The sequence below is a fragment of the Lontra canadensis genome, unplaced genomic scaffold (assembly GCF_010015895.1).
Source record: "Lontra canadensis isolate GAN:19392208 unplaced genomic scaffold, GSC_riverotter_1.0 scaffold13, whole genome shotgun sequence".
In the NCBI taxonomy this organism is placed as follows: Eukaryota; Metazoa; Chordata; class Mammalia; order Carnivora; family Mustelidae; genus Lontra; species Lontra canadensis.
This window is the reverse complement of record NW_022631007.1, coordinates 28,041,989-28,064,501: the sequence shown is the minus strand read 5'-3', so window position 1 is coordinate 28,064,501 and position 22,513 is coordinate 28,041,989. Positions and strand designations below refer to the sequence as shown.

Below are 22,513 nucleotides of genomic sequence, written 5' to 3'. Positions count from 1 at the left end.
CCTAGATACCAGTGTTTGTACAGGTTGGGAAATGATTTCTATTGCTTTATTTGCATGTAAAGTAAGTATCAAAATTGATCGGTGCCTTTCCAACTTGAGAAAGCTGCTTAACAAAGCTTATATTAATTGGGTATACTGTCTTCTATTTCTATACCCACTTTAGACTGAAATTGCAGGGTTTTTTCATATATACCATATTATATGCTTAGTTAGAACTTTTGTCTTGCTATTAAAGCTTGCTCATCTTTTTTTCTTAAAATATAATAAGAAAGGGAGAACAGTTGATAGCAAGAGGTAAGGATCCTTACTGATAGTAAGGATCAGGATTATCGAAGTTGTTAATAAAATAAATTTCTTCTTTTTTCCCTATGTTCTGTTGATGTTTTAGTCATAATGGTACATGTTCTATCCAGCCTCACAAAGTAAAGCAAATTGAAACTTTTATATTTTTTAAGATTTATTTATTTATTTGAGAGAGAGACAAAGTGTGCATGAGTGGAAGGAGGTGCAGAGGGAGAGATTCTTCAAGATGACTTCTGCTGAGCATGGAGCCTGATGCAGGGCTCTGTCTCATGACCCATGAGCTGAAACCAAGAGTCCAACACTCAACCGGCTGAGCCACTCAGGTGCCCCCTAAGGCAAACTGAAACTTTTATTTATTTATTTATTTTTGCTTATTTGTTTTTTAAAGATTTTATTTATTTATTTGACAGGGAGAGATACAGTGAGAGAGGGAACACAAGCAGGGGGAGCGGGAGAGGGAGAAGCAGGCTCCCTGCTGAGCAGGGAACCTGATGTGGGGCTCTATCCCAGGACCCTGGGATCATGACCAGGCGCCCCAAACTGGAACTTTTAAATAGCAGACAATGTAAATGCAATCAGTCTCAAAAGGTTTAGATCTCAGTTCTCTAAAACCCATGACTATTTCCATATAAACCCTGTGACACATTAAGCATGGTAAAGTAAATCTCTTTTTCCCAGCAAACATTAACTTGAAAGTTATTCCAAGATAAAATAATTCCTTTCCAAATTTGGAGCAATTTTTCTGAAATGAACATAGCCTATCCAACACAGTTGAGGTGGGTTTGTTTTTTTTTTCCCACTTCTAAAAATTAGAGAAAAACATTTTCAAATTTTTAGGAGAATCATTTACAGTTCAATCCTGGTATGGTGTCAGAATTGCCTAGTTGTTCTAATATGGTAGCCACTATCTACCAGTGGCTATTTAAATCTAAATTAAAATAACTAAAATTAATTAACATTTAAAAGTCAGTTGCTTAGTAACAGAAACAATATTACAAGTGCTCAAAGCAAAATTTGGCTGTGGGCTAGGTATTGGACAGGTGAGACTGAACATTCCCATTATTGCCAAAAGTTCCATTTCATGGCACTGGGTAAGGCATTCCATTGGTGGTAGATCACAATTTTAGCAATTTCCCCAGTAGTTTCCTAATATTTACAGGTATTTTCTACTTCCCTCCTATAAAAAAGAAATATTGCTTATCAGACTCAGTAATTTTTTTTCTACCAAATAATTTCTCTAATTAAAAATATTAATGGTCAGGATTTGAAATAACTAGGTGAGGATAGAAGCATGTTTAAAGTTTTAAAAAGTCTTTATTAAGGGGCGCCTGGGTGGCTCAGTGGGTTAAAGCCTCTGCCTTCCGCTCAGGTCATGATCCCAGGGTCCTGGGATTGAGCCCCGCATCGGGCTCTCTGCTCAGCAGGGAGCCTGCTTCCTCCTCTCTTTGCCTGCCTCTCTGCCTACTTGTGATCTCTGTCTGTCAAATAAATAAATAAAATCTTTAAAAAAAAAAAAAGTCTTTATTAAACCTTAAAAATGTTTGCCAAAATATCTTTATTTTTTTCTTTAAAAAAAAAAAGACTTTATTGGGGTACCTGGGTGGCTCAGTGGGTTAAAAAGCCTCTGCCTTCAGCTCAGGTCATGATCCCAGAGTCCTGGGATCGAGCCCCGCATCGGGCTCTCTGCTCATCAGGGAGCCTGCTTCCCTTCCTCTCTCTCTGCCTGCCTCTCTGCCTACTTGTGATCTCTGTCTGTCAAATAAATAAATAAAATCTTAAAAAAAAAAGACTTTATTGAGAGAGAGAGAGCGTGCGTGCACAAGCAGGGGGAGCAGCAGGCAGAGGGAGAAATAGGCTCCCTGCTGAGCAAGGAGCCAAATTTGGGACTTGATCCCCAGATCCTGGGATCATGACCTGAGTGGAAGGCAGATGCTTAACCGACTGAGTCACCGAGGGATCCCTAGTTGTGAATCTTTAAAGAGAGAATGATAGAATGTCTGCAGTCTAAGACTGCCGATACCGAAACAGCCTAAAGTTGCATATGATTTGTGAGGTTATTTTTCATTCTCTCTCTCTCTCTCTTTTTTTTTTTTTTTTTAAGATTTATCCATTTATTTGAGAGAGAAGAGAGAGAGCGCAAGCACGTGTTTGTGTGGAGTGAGGGGTGGGAGGGGCAAAGGGTGAGTGAGAAACTTCAACAGACTCTGCAGTCCTGTTACATGGCTCTGTCCCACCATCCTGAGACCACAACCTGAGCTGAAACCAAGAGTCAGTTGCTCAACCAACCGTACCACCCGGGTGCCCCTGTGAGATTATTTTTCTTATGTAATAGAAATAGATTTTTTTAATGGAAATTTTTTTATTGTATAACTACACCTTGGAAAGTACAAACACAGCAAAAACATTAAACTGATATATAAATGAATGATTAAATATTTAATGACTATTTAAATGAATTTTAGAGTTAAGCAGCATATTTTTTTTTAAGATTTTTTATTTATTTATTTGACAGAGAGATAGAGATTACAAGTAGGCAGAGAGGCAGGCAGAGGGAGAGAGGGAAGCAGGCTCCCTGCTCAGAAAAGAGCCCGATGCAGGGCTCAATCCCAGGACCCTGAGACGATGACCTGAACCAAAGGCAGAGGCTTAACCCACTGAGCCACCCAGGTGCCCCAAGCAACATATATTTCTATGTTCAAATTGAGTGAGGTGAGAAAAAGTAGGTATTCTACTCATTTATTCCTATGATTCTTTTCAATAAGCCAAGTAGGGATAGGTATCCTTACTTTGTGTATGTTGAGACTTTTATGGTGTTATGTTAAAACCAGTTACATAAGGAAAGACTTTCTGTTTTGGGTCAGAAGAAGAGGAAAAATAAAGATAGTTATATGTTAATTACTGAAAGATTGCTTATATAATTGTATATCTTGATTTATCTCACAGCTTAACACTGGTAGGTGTTTTCTAAGTATAAATATAGTTGAGATTTTCCCTGTGCATATTTACTGAAATGGTAACTTGTATAGAAATAGCACATAAACAATATATTAGTTGAATTATGTTTTCATAAAATGTAATATTACTTTTTATATGTGTAATTTGAATATATTTCCCAGTTTCAAGATGATTTTAAAGAATTACCTTTCCTTGTAAAAGCCACTTAAGATTTTTATGAGAAGCTTTAAGATTTGTCTGGCTTTATCTAGTGTCATTTTAATTTCATGTGTTTTTTTCTTATGCATTTGCACGTATCCAGTAAACCATGTGTAAAAATTGTTACCATGATGAAGGAATGCCTTTACTAGTTTTTTATGCTATTAGCTTTAGAGCTTTAAAAATAGTGTGCAGTTTTAGCTATACATATAGTCTTAATTACCTTGTATTTTTTTTTCAAAAAATAAAATGGAACATTTATTTTTATTTTTTTATTCAGTCACAAATACTGTTTGAATGTAACTATTTTAAAAAACTTTAATACCTTTTTGAATTACAGAGTTTTATAAAAAGTTTAATTGCTTCTTTCATAAGACTTTTTGTATTGACATTTTATCATCACAGAGCTTTTGTGTGTGTGTGTGTGTGTGTTTAAAGTAGAGTCCACACCCAGCCTGGGGCTTGGACTCAAAATCCTGAAATTAAGTGTCACATGAAACTAAGAGTCAAATGTTCTACTGACCAAGCCAGCCAAGTGCCCCATAAGACTTTTTTATATTGATTTAAGTTGAGAACATAATGCTAGAAAGTAACTACTTGAAGGCAGGTCTTTGGAAATACAGGATAAAATGTGTGTTGGCAGAATGGAATGGCTGAAAGGTGTGAGATAAAAAAGGAACCAAGGAAAACTCAGTTCTCTATGCTTGGACAAGTCATGTAAGCTCTCTAACATCTATTTCCATGAATTGTTACAAGGATTTGATGAAATAATATACGAAGGCCCGTTATGAATATTAAAACACCATAATATTGTGACAGTTTTTAACATAAAACATTTAAAAGCTTACCTTAAGTCATGCCTTGTTAATTGAGAAATTTCCAAAAAAGCTTAGATTTTATAGGGGTAAGAACTCTAAGCTCTCCATAGTTCAGGAAGTAGTTTAACTTATAACTTCCCTTGGGCTTATTGTGTATGTTCCTTCCCAGTGATATTTTCAATCTTTACTAGTTTTGTATCTCTTCATAAGGATGAGCCTAAGGCCATTTCTCCTATTAATTGATAATAAATTGATCACATTCTAGCCTTAAGATGAACTACTAATCTGATCACAGAGAAAAAGTCATCTATAAAAAGGACCTGTCTCTTGTTTGTAGTATATTTGAGACACTGTGATTCTCTTCTTAGTAAATATTTGAAATAAAAAAGCAACCCAAAAAGTCCTATAGCTTATTTACTAATATGTTATGTCATGTTATGTTATGTTATGTTAATTATGGGATGTTGCTCATTATAAGCAAAACATAATCTGTCATGCTATTATAAATAATGACCCATCAACAACCTGCAGTGTCTCGTGCTTTATTTGTGTCACATCAGTTCTAACTTTCCTGACAACTTTAGATTGACTTATGGCATCAAGAAAGACAAAAATTCTAAACAAATATTTTAGTTTCTGAAATTACTTACGCAAATATGATTCAGCTAAATGCTATTTCTGTTTTCCTGTTGCAGATTTCTCAACAGTGATGTCCCAAGATTGACCACATTGATCACAGTAAGAACAAAATGATAATCTTTTAAGGATGTTTTCTCCAGAATGAGTATAGGGTTGGAAAATATTTATAATTTTATTCTTTCTTTACAACAGGCAATTAAATGTTTATATTTTCAATGAACCACATTTCATACTTCTAATTAGTATTTTAAGTACTAAAAATATTGCTTTAAATGATTTAAAAACATTTAAAATGAAAATTACTTTTAATATATAACTGAAATTATATGCTTAATTATATTAATGTATTTCACTGTGAATCATCTGAACATCCTATTTTTTAAATTTTTGTCTTTACTAAAAAATAACAACATTTAAGGTAACTCCGTATTAGGAAAAAATTTAAAAAGATAAAATTACTTGAGATTGTAATCACTTATTAAGAAAAGACTGTGTAAACAGCCTTGAAAGGATTCTTAAGCTTGCTTAAATTTTTCATTGATATTTAAATGATTTATAGAGAGTCTTCCAAATATGGAGAGTTGTTGAAAAGAGATAGTTCTCATAAGTAACTGATACTTCTCTTTAAAGTATTAATTTCTACAATATATAAGGATAAGGAAATAACATTTCTTAAAGAAAAAACTGTATCCAAGGCCTTGATCCACATTATTATAAAATTACTAAATAGTAAAAATATAGCATTTTTGGAAAATTCTTTTAAATAACACAGAAATAAATTTAAATTAGTTAATCTGTTTCTTTAATCCTTTTCTAATTGTTCATTAATTATATAAACAGTAATTATCCAAAACATAAGTTCATAATATTTATATTTATGTTTTAACATTTTTCTAAAAAACCTAAAAAAAACCTGGTCTACTTTTTTAAGCTTGACATTTTTAGAGGCTGGAGAGAACTTTTATTGTATTTTTAAGGGCTTTATCATCAAGTATACATATGCTCAGATGTTTATCGCATATTCATTCATTTTCCTAAGGCATCACATTAGCTATCTCTGATATGCAGCTCTTTGCTTGTTCGTTTTTTTCTTAATCAGAACTTTATTGCCCTACCTGAATATTTTACAACAAAATATTAATGTATTTCTATATTAACCTTCTGTTTAGTGTTGAGTACTTTACAATCAAGGAGGTTAACATTGACATTGGATGAAAATGATTTTTAATTTGAAAATGCTGGCTCTCGCTATACATTTTTAGGGTAACATTAAGAGAGTATGTAATTGCAAGTGTTCTAAATTAAAGAATTTCAGTAAGAGAGGTAGTATCCAATATTATTTGATATAATATAAGGTAAAGACTAAGAAGTATTCATTTGAGATATTCATAAGTGACTGATAGTAAAAACCCTTAATTTGTAATGATATCAGGGCTGTGAGACCTTCTTCAGCCCCTTGAGCCAAGAGAAGAGGGTAGATTTCAACACTGATTCCCATTGAGGGGACTGTGGAGAGAGTAGGTCAAGCATTGACCATGGGGCAGAAATAAAGTGAGGCCAGGAAAGGGCTGATATGCTCAGAGGAAATGGAGGTTACGGGACTAGTCAGAAGTAGATAAGCTGATAAATTGAGATGATAAAGTAATAGCTGAAAGAGTAGAATATTGTAGCTAGGCCGGGGGAGGATATTATAGATTGTTTCAGAGCTGAAGCTGTATTGAGTTTTTGTGTATTATATAATATACATTTTTTATAGTTTTGCTCTAGAAACTTTCAGAACTCAGGAGGATTGCTATTTTTCCCAAGTTATAATCCATAAAAGTGTTCAAATCTTCTAACTGCTCTCCCGTCTTCCTGGCCATCATCAATTCTCTTGAAGTCTATGCATCTTCAGTTTAATCTTATCAAAGCATTGCTCTGACTCTTTCACTTTTTTACTTGAAGATGTTAAGTGACTTCCCATTTCCTCCCAGATCTAATCTAGATATTCTAACTTGTTATTCAAGCTCCTCCTCAATTTGGGTGTAACATATTTCCCAGCTGAGTATACTATTGTTCAAGAATCCTACATTCTACCCAACATGGACTACATACTCCACATCAAAAATTCGTTTTGGTTCCATACTTACCTTTATGTCATTGCCTTTCCTTAGAATATTCTTTTTTTTTTTTTTAAGATTTTATTTTTAAGTAATCCCTATGCCCAATGTGGGGATCAAACTCACAACCCCAAGATCAAGAGGTAAATGCTCTAACAGCTTAGCCAATTAGGCTCCTCTCTGTAGGATATCGTTTTTCTATTTTAGGCTTTTAGTTTTTTCTGATGAACTCAGAACTCTCCTCCAATACCCTGTCAACATGTAATCATTCTTTGAGGCCTTCCCTAAGCATCCTAATGGAAAATGATCCTCTTTCCCTAGTAGTTTGTTAATGCTTAATTTTTATTATTCCTATGTTACTGGTAACATATATTTTCTTATATTTTATGTATTTTAATATTTATTTTTCACTGTGCTAATAAGCAAATGAGCATTCAACCAATGTTTGCTGGTAATCATAAATACCCAAGAAAGAGCTCAATTAATTAGCATCTTTAGTTTTTCAATATAAAAATTAAAATAAGGATATTAATGCATGAATATCCAGAAGGTGAACCATGGGAAGCAAGGTGGATGGGAAAGAATGTATGTTTTAGAACTATAAAGAGCTTGGGGCTTCTGGGTGTCTCAGTCGGTTAAACATCTGACTCTTGATTTTAGTTCTAGTCATGATCTCAGGGTCCAGCCCCTTTTTGGGCTCCATACTCAGCAGAGAGTCAGCTCAAGATTCTCTCTCTCTCCCTCTGCCCTTCCTCTCCTCACTCTTTCTCTAAAATAAATAAATAAATCTTTTAAAATTTTTAATTTTTAAATTTTTGTTATTTTTAAAATATTTTATTTATTTATTTGACAGGGGGAGAGAGAGAGAGAGCAGGAGGAGATGCAGGGGTAGGGGGAGATGCAGGTCTCCGCTGAGCAGAGAACCCAATGTGGGTCTGGATCCCAGGACCCTGGGATCACGACCTGAGCTGAAGGCAGATACTTAACCGACTGAGCCACCGAGGTGTTCCCTGCCCACCCCCACGCCATTATTTTAAAAAGAACTAGAGAGAGTTCAAGTATTGATGCCACTTATACCAGTTATGTGACCCTTAGCAAGTCAACCTCTTTGTACTTCAGTATCTTCACCTGTAAAATGATGTTACTTACGTTTAAAAGGATTGCTATGCAAGATTTAAATATAATGCGTTTCAACTTTCTTCCCTCTTACTTAACTTTATATATGGCTCCTTCACACATACATGAAGGGAGATGAAATCAGGTGTAAATGTCAGGGATATACCCCAAACATCCAAATTTACCTTATTCACACATTGTGGCCCTTTTGTATATAAGTTTCAGTAAATAAATTTCTACTTTCTATATTACATATATATTTTTTTAAAGATTTTTTATTTATTTATTTGACAGAGATCACAAGTAGGCAGAGAGGCAGGCAGAGTGGGGGTGGGTAGCAGGCTCCCCGCCGAGGAGAGAGCCCAATGCGGGGATCGATCCCAGGACACTGGGATCATGACCTGAGCCGAAGGCAGAGGCTTAACCCACTAAGCCACCCAGGCACCCCTACATTACATATATTTATGATAACTTAATCAATATATAAATTCCAGCAAGGAGGCTGATTAGATCTTTTGATACAATGTGCTTTTATTTAGGGAAAGAGTCAGACCTCAGTAGAATATTAAGATCCTAAAAGGCTAGAATGAAGTTTAGAATGGTTCAGATTGTGCTACATTCCGCTTATACAACAGATGAGAAAATCAAGGTCCAGAGAGTTTAAAGGGAGGTAATATGTGTTAAGAACATGAACTGAGGTCAGAAAAACCTTTGTTTAAGGGTTGTGATCTTAAGTCCATTACATAGTCTAAGATCCATTTTTTCCTCTCTAAAGCAAAGATAATATTTATGTCTCTAGGAGTGCTGTGAAAGTTAAATGACATCATGCTTATAAAGCATAACACAGAGGCTGATACGTACTAAATTCTCTTGACCACTCATTGTAGTCATATCATCACTTGTAAAGTTACTTTTCTCAAGTTACATAGGGTGAGATCTTAGCCTAACCTGGTTTTGCTTTATTCCACCATAATTTTTAGTATGGTTTTGTGATCGCATCTACTTGATGAAAAATCTCTAAACAGCGTCGAGGTGTCTAGGTGGCTCAGTCAAATTATCTGCCTTTGGCTTAGGTCATGGTCCCTGGGTCCTGGGATTGGGTCCTGGGGTCAAGTCCCATGTCAGGCTCCCTGCTTAGTGGGTTGCTTGGTTCTCCCTCTCTATCTTCCTCTCCCGCTGCTTGTGCTTTCTTGCTTGTTCTCTCTCTCAAATAAATAAAACCTTTAGGAAATTAAATAAATTAATTAAGTAAATAAAAATCTCTAAATAGCATTTATAAGAAGTATTATAAAATAACTCATAGATTTTTTTTTTCTTCTCAAATCTTTCCAGATTCTTTGTCTTCTTTGAGAATATTTAAGCAATTTCACTTACACGCAGTTTATTAGTGTGTAATTTCATTACTATATTAGCTATACTTTTAATTTATGATTTAACTTTTTACTATATATTTTATTTTTTTATTATTTTTATTTTTTTAATATTTTATTTATTTATTTGACAGAGATCACAAGTAGGCAGAGAGGCAGGCAGAGAGAGAGAGGGAGAAGCAGGCTCCCTGCTGAGCAGAGAGCCTGATGCGGGGCTCGATCCCAGGACCCTGAGATCATGACCCGAGCCGAAGGCAGAGGCTTAACCCTCTGAGCCACCCAGGTGCCCCTTTACTATATATTTTAATAACGTTACAGAGCAAGTTTGAAAATAAAATTGCCTTTTCTCATTTTGTTTTGCTTTGTTCTGTTTTTGTTTTTAAAGAGAGAGAGAGAGAGTACTTACATATGTGCACAAGCAGGGGTATGGGCAGAGGGACAGGGAGAGAGAATCTTAAGCAGGCTCCATGCCCAGTGTGGAGCCTGATGGGGGCCAATCTTACAACCCTGAGATCATGACCTGAGCTGAAATCAAGAATTGGATGCTTAATAACTGAACCACCCAGGTGCCCCAAGCCTTTTCTGGTTTTATTAATATTCCTTTTACCCTTTGTAATTTTAGTGTAAATATTACTTCTATTTTATAGAGACTCATCTCTACCAACAGAAATATTTCACTTAAAAATTGAAATTTAGGGTCCCCTGAGTGGCTCAGTCAGTGGAGTGTGCAACTTTTGATCTTGGGGTCTTGAGTTCAACCACCACGTTGGACACAGAGATCACTTAAAAGCAAATAAATAAAGTTTTGTTTGTTAGTTTGTTTGTTTTAAAGGCAGAAAAGGGGCGCCTTTTCTGTGGTAAATGTGTGTGTGTGTCTGTGTGTGTGTGTATACACAAAGTAGAGAAATCAGCCATTTCCAAAAGGAGTACACACACACACACACACACACACACACCCAGGAATATTATGCCGCCATAAAAAGGATGTAATCATGCCATTTGTGACAACATAGATAGACCTAGAGGGTATTATTCTAAATGAAGTAAGTCAGATTGAGAAAGACAAATACCATATGATTTCACTCATGTTTAAAACACTCATGTGAAAAAACAAAACAAATGAATAAACAAAGAAAAAGCTATATCAGGCCTATAAATACAGAGAACAAACTGATGGTTGCCAGAGGGGAGAGTGGTGGGGGGATGGGAAAAATGTGTGAAGTGGAGTGGGAGACATAGGCTTCCAGTTATGGAATGAATAAGTCACAGGAATGAAAGGCACAGCATAAGAAATATAGACAGTGATGTTATAATAGTGTTGATGGTGACAGATGGTAGCTATACTTGTGGTGAGCGTCGCATAATGTATAAACTTGTTGAATCACTATGTTGTACACCTGAAACTAATGTAATATTTTGTGTCAACTATGCTCAAATAAAAATATTTGTTTTGTTTATTTTTTAAAGGAAGAGAATCCAGAAAGAGGAAATAGGTATATAGATTTGGAAAGAACGTATGTTCCAGGACATGAAAATATTTTGGTCCGGTGCTGTTGAAATATAAAATTTGAGGAAATAAATGAGCCTAAGGTTTAGATCTTGTAGGAGTTTACTTACCAAGAAGTTTGGTAAGTACCCTAGCAAAGGTACCTAGCAGAGAGTTCTTTAATATTATACATAAATTTAATTTAATAATGTATATATTTTTTTCTTTATTTTCTTATTTTTCATGGTTTTTCCATTAAATTATTTATAAATAAATATATTTTCTATAAGTGTTGAGAAAGGAAGTATAAAACTAATATTTCTTTATTCATTTTTTAAAAAATGGTAGGTGCTTTCTAGTTGAGCCTTTATTATTACAGTTTACAGATGACTAAACTGAGACTCAAAAAAGTTAAAGTATCTTTCCCAGTGTATTCTACTGATAGATAAGTCATTATTTGCAAAGTAGAGAAATCAGCCATTTCCAGAAGAAGTCTGCCATGTATTCACTGACTTTTTTTTTCTACTTTTTTTAAATACCAAAAGCAGATGTATATATTTGGATAAAAGACACCCCCCCCCCCAACCCCAGAGGCACCTGGGTGGCTCAGTGGGTTAAGCCTCTGCCTTCAGCTCAGGTCATGGTCTCAAGGTCCTGGGATCGAGCCCCACATCGGGCTCTCTGCTCAGCAGGGAGCCTGCTTCCCCCTCTCTCTCTGCTTCCCTCTCTGCCTACTTGTGATCTCTCTCTCTCTGTGTGTCGAATAAATAAATAAAATCTTTAAAAAAAGACACCCCCACCCCCTCACTGCCAAAGCTTCTCCAGCAAAAGTTGCACCATTATACCATTAATGGAGCTAAAAGCATGCATGGTGTTCTCAGTGAGAGACTGCAGATATAAATGATACTATGCTGCAGAGACCCAACTAAACTTCTTTGAATAATTGGAAGTATACAATGTTACAGGCTCATTTGGTTTCAAAATCAGTTCTTACTTAAAAATTCTAAATGAGCGACTGTTTAATAAATATGCTTAAGAAAAGAAAAAGGCAGTAATCTTAACATAGTCTAGGAATAATTATATAAGCATGAGAGAATAGAAAACAAAGTTTTCTACTTTGGTTTGGTGGTTTTTGGTTTTGTTTCGTTTTTTTGTTTTGTTTTGTTTTGTTTTCTGTAATTAGTAGAGAGTCTAGTACAGCACAGAATCTGCTGGGGAGTCTCTCCATTTGTTTCCCTCTCCTCACGTGCTCTCACTCTCAAATAAATAAAAATGTTTTTTAAGTTTAATACAAATATTCCTGATGCTGTCCTTATGTGAATGCATTTTTTTCGAGTGCATTTTAAAAACATTACATCAGTAGCTATATTTCCATCATAATATAAGATAGTGCAGGTAAACTTTTCCGTATGCAAATTGTACCATCTATTTATTTATAATTTTATTCTCCAATTTGCTTTCATCTCAGGAAAAACTACTTAACTTTTATTCACAAAATTTGTGGTTTTTGTCTCTTTATTGCCCCATTACTGAATACTTCAGGGTTTGTTTTTTTTTTTTAATTCTAGTCCTTTCATCAAAGTTCATGATTCCATAGCTCAGTCTATATCAAACTTCCTCTCATCTATGAAACAGTTTTTGCTGATTATAGTTGTATTTTATTTGCTCCTTGACTAACATTTGGAAGTCTACATTGGTGTTCTAGAAACTGTGAGAGAAGAGAATGATGTACAACAAAATTAAATTTCAAGTCACAAAAATATTTCATATTTTTAGTGTCGAACTTATGGAAAGGAAACTTCAGAAAAACTTTCACACTTGACAGTAAACTCAAATGTCACAGTTCCCCTCAAATGTTACCTCTTCCGTAAAACTTCCCGATCCCCCTTACAGCTGGAATTAATATCCCCATCATTTCTACCTTTCAAGTATTTGTTATTTCTGTCATAGCAGTGTTCTCCAACACTACCTTGGACCTGAGTACATTCTCTGTTGAAAGAGGGTTTGCTACAATGATTTACAAGGATATTCTTTTATCACCTGGGATGCTTACCTTATAACCAATTACTACCATGAACTTTCAGGTCTATGATTGTATTTAATTATGTCAGTCTAATAAGAAAAGAACAAAAATAGATTTGACATGTAGGAGTAGTTCATTTGTACCAAGTGAAGGCCAGATGACATCAGAGTGAACTAAATTAAAGCTGTGTAGTAGTTTGAGTAGAAAGAAATGGTGGCAATATTAAATTGTCCAGGGAACACTAGATTATAAGATAGGCTTTCCAAACTCAAATGTAACTGGAAAATAATGGGGAAGTAGCAATCTTTCATTTTAGCAAAAACATTGTATGGTAGCAGTTTGAAATATGTTAGTTTTGTGGCTTTTTGGTGGGGTGGGGAGAGATGGGGACAGCATGTGCAGGTGGGATGGGCAGAGGGAAAGAGAGAGAGAATCTTAAGTAGGCTCCATGCCCGGTGTGGAGCCTGACTGGGCGCTCAGTCTCACAACCCTAAGATCATGATATGAGCCAAAATCAAGAGTTGAATGCTTAACCAACTGGGCCACCCAGGCACTCCTGGTTTTGTAGCTTTTATGTGCAAACTTTGTAAATATGTTTTGGTAGTATGTTGAATTAGATCTAATAGCAGAAAGAGTTTCTCCTTATCCTTAGTTTTACCTTTTCTATGTATTTCAGTAATATAATAATTAATTTCAGTCTACCCATGTGTTCACAAGACATTTTTTCTCCATTTGTAAGGGTCTATACATAAGTTTCAGAAACATTCTTATAAAGCTCTTATCTGCCTTATGAGATGAGTTGTGTGTTTGGCTACTTCACCTGTTAGACTGTAAAGTCTTTACCATCTAGTAACGGCATAGATTATATTTTATTCATTTTTACAGTTCTCTTAGAGTCTGTTTGAATGCTTTGTATCCAATAGTGGCACAGCAGAAATTTATTCAATAAACCGTCATGTGCTGGTGTGTCTTAGTGTGATAATGACCAGAATGGACAAATACATAGAAAACATAAAGAGAATATACACTTCAACAATTTGAAATTCATACAGGTTAGGAAATTCTTTTTAAATTAAATATCCCCTAGGATTTTGACCACTTACCATATTGTATGAATTACTTGAAATTGGTAAAGGATCTTTAGGTTAGTGGGGGGAGAATGAAAGATTACATGGCAGGCTAGATTAAATTAAATTAAAAAAAAGAATTGAATGGAAAGGAATATGGGAATTCACTAAAGACACCATCTTCCACTTTTGGGGTACTGCCTGGAGCCACAGGGCCTAGAGAGGGTTCTCTTTAGCTTAGGTGGAATTAAAACTGGCATAATTTTAAATCCTCTAGAGTAATATTGTAAGTCCATGTCTTCTACTTTCTAATTCTATTATAACAGATTTTTGCATGATGTTGCCACACCATGGAGTTTAGTTATCTTACTAAATATCTTAAGAAGTTTCCTACTCAGATTGAATTACCTATTCCTAAATTTCAAAACCATTCAAAGTTAGCTTTGTCCTATATATGTAACTTTCCAACACACAGACTTTTTTCTGGTCAGACCATTTATTTTTTTCCCTAGAACATTCTTTTTTTAAAGGAGAGATGTATTTATTTATTTTAGGGAGAGAGAGAGAGACAGAGAGAGAGGAAAGAGAGTTCAGGGAAGGAGGGGCAGAGGGAGATGGATAGAGAATCTCAAGCAGGCTTCCCGCTCAGCAGAGCCGGACACATGACCTGAGCAGAGTCAGATGCTCAACCTACTAAGCCACCCAAGGGGCCCTAGTTAGAACATTCTTACAACCAGAACATAGAGTGATGATTCTGTGTCTTTTTCCATGCATCATTTCTTTTGCTTGAAATGTTGTTACCTCTTTATCCAGTGCCAATTCATCTAAGAGTAGTCTTGTAGTCTTCTGTGACAACTCTGACCTTCACTGAGCTCCCTTTCCTCTCAACATTTTATCTTTTTTCCTGTCCACAGTCTTTTAAATTTTAGAATCCTTGTTTGCAGTTCTAGGTGTGACATTGGTACATTGCTATCCCATAGCACTATACTCAGCATATCTAAACTTGAACACATTCTCTTCCCATTTCCCAGAAACCTTTTCCTCTTTCTGTATTTCCTGTATTGGTCAATGTTATCAATATCCACTCCCTCGCCACCGAAGCCAGAAATATTGGTTATCTTTAACTACTTCTTCAAAAGTTCTCATCTGGTCTGATATCAAATCACTGCATGCTGTGTAATAAAAGAGCCAGTGTTTATGGGGTGCTTGCTGTGTGCCAGGTACTAATCTAAGGATTTGATTTGTAAATTCATTCACTCTTCCTAACAACTTTACTTATCACTCCTGTTTTATGTAAGAAAGACATGTATTTGCTAACACACCACTATTATGAAGCTGTCCATCCAAATGAAAACAAAATAAAAATTATTAAACATGGTCAAGACTAATTTAGAAGAAATAATAAGGATAGAGGTACATATTAAATGATACCAGGGGATAAAATTAGGAAGGTCCATCCTGGGAAATTCTAAAAGACAGAAGACCTATTTTCTTCAACTAAAAATGTTAATGGCATGGGCATGTGGTCAGAACAGTTACAGATTAAAAGAGACTTAAGGGACATATCAGACTATTCTAATGTCTATGTCATATTTGAGTCTAAACTCAAATAGTTTAAAAATATTACAAGACAAAGAAATGTGTATACTGATTCAATATTTAATATTAAGGAATTATGTTAGAAAGCATTGTAGCTATGATAGAAGTGTTGAGCTGTTTAAGGTTAAAAGCACCAGTCTATACCTAAAGGCATAAGCATCTATGGCAGAGGCTTGAGAAAAAAAAACTGCTTTCACCAATCATTTTTTTAAAACTTGGTCTCTGCTTAAAGGGGTGACAAAACTTTTAGTTCAATACCATTTATTAGACATAAAATATAACCTGTGATTTTATGAATACACAATTCTATAAAAAATTCACTATTTTGTCATATTTTCTCTATATTCAGTGTTTCTTTTACAGAAATATGGATAGTTGAAGGGAATAAAAACTAATATTTCTAGAACTTCTATAAAAATGATGATGATGATGATGATAGCAGTTGAGTGCTTAATTATGTGGCAGGCACCCTTTTATGAGTTTATTATTGTAACTTCTTTCATTCTTCTAACTTCAGGGCAGTATTGTTATTATCCTCATTTTATAGAGAGGAAACAAGCTATAGAGAGGTTAAAAGATTTACTCAGAGTTACATTGTTATTAATAAATGAAGTTCAGAGTTAAAGCCCATTCAGTTTGACTTGTGTCTTTACTATACTACTTTTTTGCTATGGTGCTATTAATATTTATCTCATTGACTTCATTTATTTGGGAATGTTTTAATTTCTCCCTCATTTTCAACATAGAGTTTTGCCAGATATAGAATCCTTGGTTGATAATTGTTTTTCTTTTAGCACTTTAAATACATCACCTCACTGCCTCTGACTTCCATGCTTTCTGATGAGAAATTGGCTATTAATTTTATTGAGGAGTCCTTGTAAATGATGAGTTGCTTCTCTCTTGGTGCTTTCAAGGTTCTATTTTTGTCTTTGTCTTTCAACTGCTTGACTGTGTCTCAGTGTGATACTCTCTGTGCTTATCCTTTTGGAATGCATTGATTTCTTTGGATGTGTAGATTCATGTTATTTCCCAAATTTGGGAGGTTTTCAGCCATTATTTCTTCGAATATTTTTTCTGCCCCTTTTTCTCTTCTCCTTTTGAGACACCCCAATATATCTGTTCACTTCTCCATACTTTTTTCTTTCTGTTCCTTAGCCTAGATAACGGGGATTGACCCATCTTCAAGTCTGTTGGTTCTTTCTGCTGTATTTAATCCGCTTTGAACCCATCTAGTGACTTTTTCATTTCACTTATTGCACCTTTTAACTCCAGCATTTTTGTTTGGTTCCTCTTTATAATTTCTTTGTCTTTATTGACATTCTCATTTTTTTCATACATTATTTTCCTGGTTTCCTTTTCTTATTTGTCCATGGTCTTTGTTAGCTCTTTGAGCATATTTAAGACTGGGAATTTGTTGCTAGTAGACCTGCCTTACAAGAAATGATTAAAGGAGTTCTTAAGGCTGAAATGAAAAGACATAGACAGTAATGAAGAGCCATATGAAGAACTAGAAAAACTCGGATAAAGATAACTACATAGGTAAATAGATAGGGAACATAGTGCTTTGAAGGAAAAAAAATAAAAGGTCAATGTAGCTAGAGAGTGCTGAAAACAAGGATTTTGATTTGAGATTAACAACCAATAGATAAAGGGCATTGTAGAAAAAGATAAGGTGTCCCCCCCCCCTTTATCTTAAGAGCAATGAGAATTGTTTGAAGTATAAATTAAAGTTTGAATTGTCAACAACTCAATTTCAATTGAGGCTTACCGAGGTTGAGCAACTCACCCTGAGGTCATACAGTGATCAAGAGGCTTACCGAGGTTGAGCAACTCACCTAAGTTCATACAGTGATGAGGAGGTAGAACTAGGATCATAATTCAGGAATGTCTTGATCTAATATCCTGACTACTACATTTCTTATAAATACAAGTTTAAAAAATAGTCAAGAAATTATAAGCTTGAAATTTCTGTGACCTAAAATTTATTATTATTTCAGCTGATGATAACAAAATGCCAACTATGTTTGAGGGATGTGATTTTACTTATTCCGAGTGCAGTCATGGTCAAATTAAAATTTTTTAGCTCTGCTTGTGACTTACTGCTCCTCAGTAAACAGGCAAACCCATGATGCTCAATAGTGACCATTAGAACAAAAATATATTTGATCTCTTCCTATGATTTCTTCCACTTTCAACTCCTGTCCTCTAAGGAAAAATTAACAATGAAAGCTAATTGTGTGCCAGACAGTTTCCAAGTATAATTTCATCTTAAACTTACTGATACTAAGTAACTGTTCCAAGCTGACATAATTAGTAATTTGTGTAACTGCGATTCAAATTCATACTTCTCTAAAGTCAATGATGTACTCAAGATTCTCCCTGAGAAACTATTCCTTAGAAGGGAATTGTGAGCCATTCATTCATTCAATCAGTATATTATATGCTTCGCATTCATTCATTTATTCATCTATTTAACAAATATTTATGAAACACTGACTTATATGCTTCTACTGTCTAGCTATTGTAGATATTGTAGTCAGTATGACAAATTTCCTTCTGTTTACTTTGATCAAGTTTACTTTCTAGTAAGAGAGCAGAAGTAAATAAATATATAAAATATTTTTTAGTAGTTGATAAATCACCTAAGGAGGGGGAAAACTAAGGAAAATACGATAGCACATATGAGGCAGGGTAGAATTGAGGGCAGTATACATATAAAACTTGGGGAAGACCTCTGTGAGGGGCGACACTCATATTGAGAAACCATCACCAGAAGGAGCCAGCCATGTAAGGATCTGAGGAAATAGGAATCACAGTGCTGAGGCTAGGATATTGTAAACTGGGGAGTAGAGGTAGGCAGATGTCATTAAATCTGGTTAGAAATTTTTTCTAATGTGAAAAGAAGTCCCTGGAAGTTTTTATGGTTGTTAGTTAATTTTATTTTCCTTCATCTCATGTTTAATTTGAAAATGTTCCATATTCAATTTTTCTCTTGTTGGAGGCTTTTAAGGAGGAAGCCATGTCTAGTACATTGATGGCTTTAAAACAATATTATAAATTCTTTGTGATTTATATCTTTGGAGGTATTCTGTTTTCTTATTCTTAAATTATACATACCATTGCTATCAGAATTAAGAAGTTTCCATCATCTTAAAGAGAAATTCATGGATATACATTATTCCTTGACTCTAAATATTACATTGTGCCTTTTGAATTACTTAGTAAATTTCCAGAGATGGAAAATATACTGTTTCTAGTTTTTTCTTTAGGATTTTAAGGTCTAGTGAAAAAACAGACATGCAAACCCATCATTATAGATGTGGTTGGTCCCATCATAGCTATATATATATCATGTTTTTGGAATATAGAAAGAATGGTGTGATCGCTGAGGGATGGAAGGGCCTCATGAAAAATTTTCATTCTACAGAGATTTCCCATTATGCTTTTTGAAGCATAGTAGGGACTAGGTATCCCTATCTGAACAGTGATGCTTAATGCTACAAAAAAATCTTTAGAAAGAGTTTATGACTTCCAGCCATATAGCAATATAAATAAGTGGTACCTGATTTGGTATATATGAGAAAGTCAAATTTCTTTTCTCAGTGGAGGGTGAAAAAGCATTAAGGGTGCTCTTTCTTACTGCTGCCCTTTCCGTCTCCTGTTTTCTCTCACCCTTTATCCTCCATTTTTGTAACTGTACATGAGGTGGGAAGAAGATGAAATTTTCTAAGTTTTGAAGGAAGGTGTCTTAGCAAATTTGAGGGGGGTATTTGAGAGAGGAGGTATGATTATAAAAAGGGAATTTATTTTTGAGCTGGTGATAGTCTCTTCTGATGATCTTCAACTGGGACCTTAGATCTTTCCCCCCCACTCAAAATCCCAGCTAAATATGTAATGTTTCCTATCATAATATTAAGTGGGCACTCTCAGAAATAAATATGTGAGAGTGATATGCGATTAATGACAGTATAACTGGAATGAGCAACATGACGCTAGTGAAGAAAACTATGTGCTTTGTAAGTTTGTTGGTGAAGAATCAGAGGAAGGAATCTTAGAAAATAAAATTGTGTGAAACCTAGGCAGATGCCCAAAGAGAAAGTACCAACTTACAAGCAAATGTAGAGTACCCTTATGTCGGGATATGAAGAGAAATGAAAGCAGCACAGTATAATTTAGAACATAAGTATGCTGAGAGAATTGAAGGAACTGAAGGAGGGGGTGTTATTTCCTCCTTAGCAGTTAAGTATTCAGCCAAAAAAGAGTGTGGTGTTGTACAGAGTGAATATAAAAAGAGAAGGTAAAAGAAAAATACAGCAGAATTTCAAGAAAGGGTAGCCAGCCTTTATATAATAAAAAATGACCTTTAAAGTTAATTGCACCAGAGTAATTATCCCTGAAACTAGCGTCTTCCAATAAAAGATGATTTTTTTTTAAGATTTTATTTATTTATTTGACAGACAGAGATCAAAAGTAGGCAGAGAGGCAGGCAGCGGTGGGGGGGTGAGTGGGCAGGCTCCCCGCTGAGCAGAGAGCCTGATGTGGGGCTCAATCCCAGGACCCTGGGATCATGACCTGAGCCAAAGGCAGAGGCTTTAACCCACTGAGCCACCCAGGTGCCCCAAAGATGATTTTTAATGTAGAAAAAAATTCCTGAGACTGAGGGAAGAAAACAGTAGGTAGCTTGAACATATATATTTAGTTTTGGCTATTTGCTGAAGGCCCACTCATTTGATAGAAAAATGCATTTTTAAGAAAACATAAACAAAGAATTAGGAGAGGGATGAATAGCAACAAAATTCTGGAAGCTGGAGAGTAGACATATGAGTAGTAACCAATTTAGAAGAATGAGAGAACTGAATAATTAGTTTACAATGAGGAGAGGTAGGAAGAAATGCAGTTTATACCTTTGAAATCCTTGAGGACTCAGGAGTGATCAATTCCAGGTATCTCTGGAAGAGGCAGCAACAGTGGTGGGGGACCATTCATAGGTACAGGTGAATCTTTAGAGACAAAGACGTATGAAAATGTAAAATGTTTATTAAACATTCATTAAACATAAAAGTCCAAGGCGCCTGTGTGGCTCAGTCAGTTAAGCACTTAAGTGTCTGCCCTGGACTCAGGTCATGATTCCAGGGTCCTGGGATGGAGCCCCACTTTGGGCTTCTTGCTCATCAGGGAGCCTGCAACTCCCTCTGCCTGCTGCTCCCTCTGCTGTGCTTGCTCTCTCCTCTCTCTGTGTCAAATAAATAAATAAATAAATAAATAAAAAGTCTGTTTAACCAGTTATATTCCTCAGATCTCCTGTACTTAACACAGTCGGATAACTCCTTCATTCTGTAGAAAGACTGGAGGTTTATCCTCTGGAGTGGATAAAATTGAGGGTCTTTGGACTTTACATAAATGAAACACCTTTGTGGGCAAGGACATCAAAGGACGATGGGGTTTGAGCGAAGACTGTTGTACACTGAATATTGTGATCTCCCAGTCGCCTTTGGTAACTTGGCTCTTGAAGAAAAACCTAATGATAAAAACATCAAAGACATTCCCAAGTGAAATGGCTTAGGTGAAATCCAAGGTTAACAAGCCTCACACAAGTTGACAAAATTTCCAATTGAGTTTTTAATCTTCCATTCTATAATATGAGTGGATATGCAAGGGTCATGAGACATTTGAGGAAAGCCTGTATTAGAAATAACAAACACCTAAACAGATACATAGGAAAAAAAATAATAGAGGAAACAGAGGCTCTACAAGAGGAAGAGACTTAAATAATTAGTATGATTAATATCTTTAGAGAAGTAGGAGAAGACAATGTGATGTGTCAATGTCGCAAGATTTTGCTATAGGGACGCCTGGGTGGCTCAGTTGGTTAAGCAGCTGCCTTACGCTCAGGTCATGATCCCAGCGTCCTGGGATCGAGTCCCACATCGGGCTCCTTGCTTGGCGGGGAGCCTGCTTCTCCCTCTGCCTCTGCCTGCCATTCTGTCTGCCTATGCTCGCGCTCTCTCCCTCTCTCTCTGACAAATAAATAAATAAAATCTTACAAAAAAAAAAAGAAAAGATTTTGCTATAAAAAATGAGTGGGCAAAACCCAGAAAGCTCTTAGAAATTAAAATATCAAATGAAAAGCTTACTTAGAAGGATTAGAAGATAACATTGAGGCCATCTCATAAAAAATAATAAGAGGAAGTAGAAAACAGGATGGAAATTATATAGGACCAAAACGGAAGGCATAGTCTGATGATAGGAGAAAAATATGTATTTCTCTAATAATTATATATAATATATATTATTTATATATGGGGGGAGGGAGGAAGAGATGGGGGAAGGGTGTAAGAGAAGAGAAGAAAAACGTTGAGGGAGGATCTCTATAATAAGTAATTACAAATTTTTTTCCCTCATACAAAAGACATTTTGCAGTTTTTAAATGTTCTAAACCCTGGTGTACCTCTCTTTTCTCATTGAAAAAGAACTTGATCAAGTCCTATTTGATTTTTTTTTAAGCTTTCTTTTTATTGAGGTGAAATTCATATGACATAAAATTTACCATTTAAAAGTGAAAAATCTAGTATATTCATCATGTTGAATCCTGTCTCTATGAATTTACCTATTTTGAAGATTAATATAGCTGGAATAGCACATATATGAAAACTTCATATATGTTTCTGCCTTCATTCATTTGTTTTGGAGGTTCATCTACCTTGTAACGGGTATCAGTATTTCACTTTTTTTTTTTTCAGTATTTCATTCTTACTTCTATCGGAATAGTATCTCACTGTATGTGTATACCACAGTTTGTCTATCCATCCATTGATGGACATCTGAGTTGTTGCCAATTTT

At 35.2% G+C, this 22,513-nt stretch overlaps 1 protein-coding gene and 1 long non-coding RNA gene across 2 annotated transcripts in view; one reads left to right on the top strand and one right to left on the bottom strand.

Annotated features, from left to right (window-relative positions):
* The window catches only part of BAZ2B (bromodomain adjacent to zinc finger domain 2B), a 303,077-nt gene that overhangs the window by 71,513 nt on the left and 209,051 nt on the right, over positions 1 to 22,513 (top strand). The window contains exon 2 of the mRNA XM_032857888.1: positions 4,970 to 5,012. The gene's annotated coding sequence lies outside the window, so the exon portion shown is untranslated. The remainder of the gene's footprint in view (positions 1 to 4,969; positions 5,013 to 22,513) is intronic.
* LOC116867903 lies at positions 13,699 to 21,553 on the bottom strand. The gene is made up of 3 exons (XR_004382687.1): positions 21,524 to 21,553; positions 19,519 to 19,524; positions 13,699 to 14,145 (listed from the first exon to the last, which is right to left on the bottom strand). It is a non-coding gene; the product is annotated as an uncharacterized LOC116867903 (long non-coding RNA).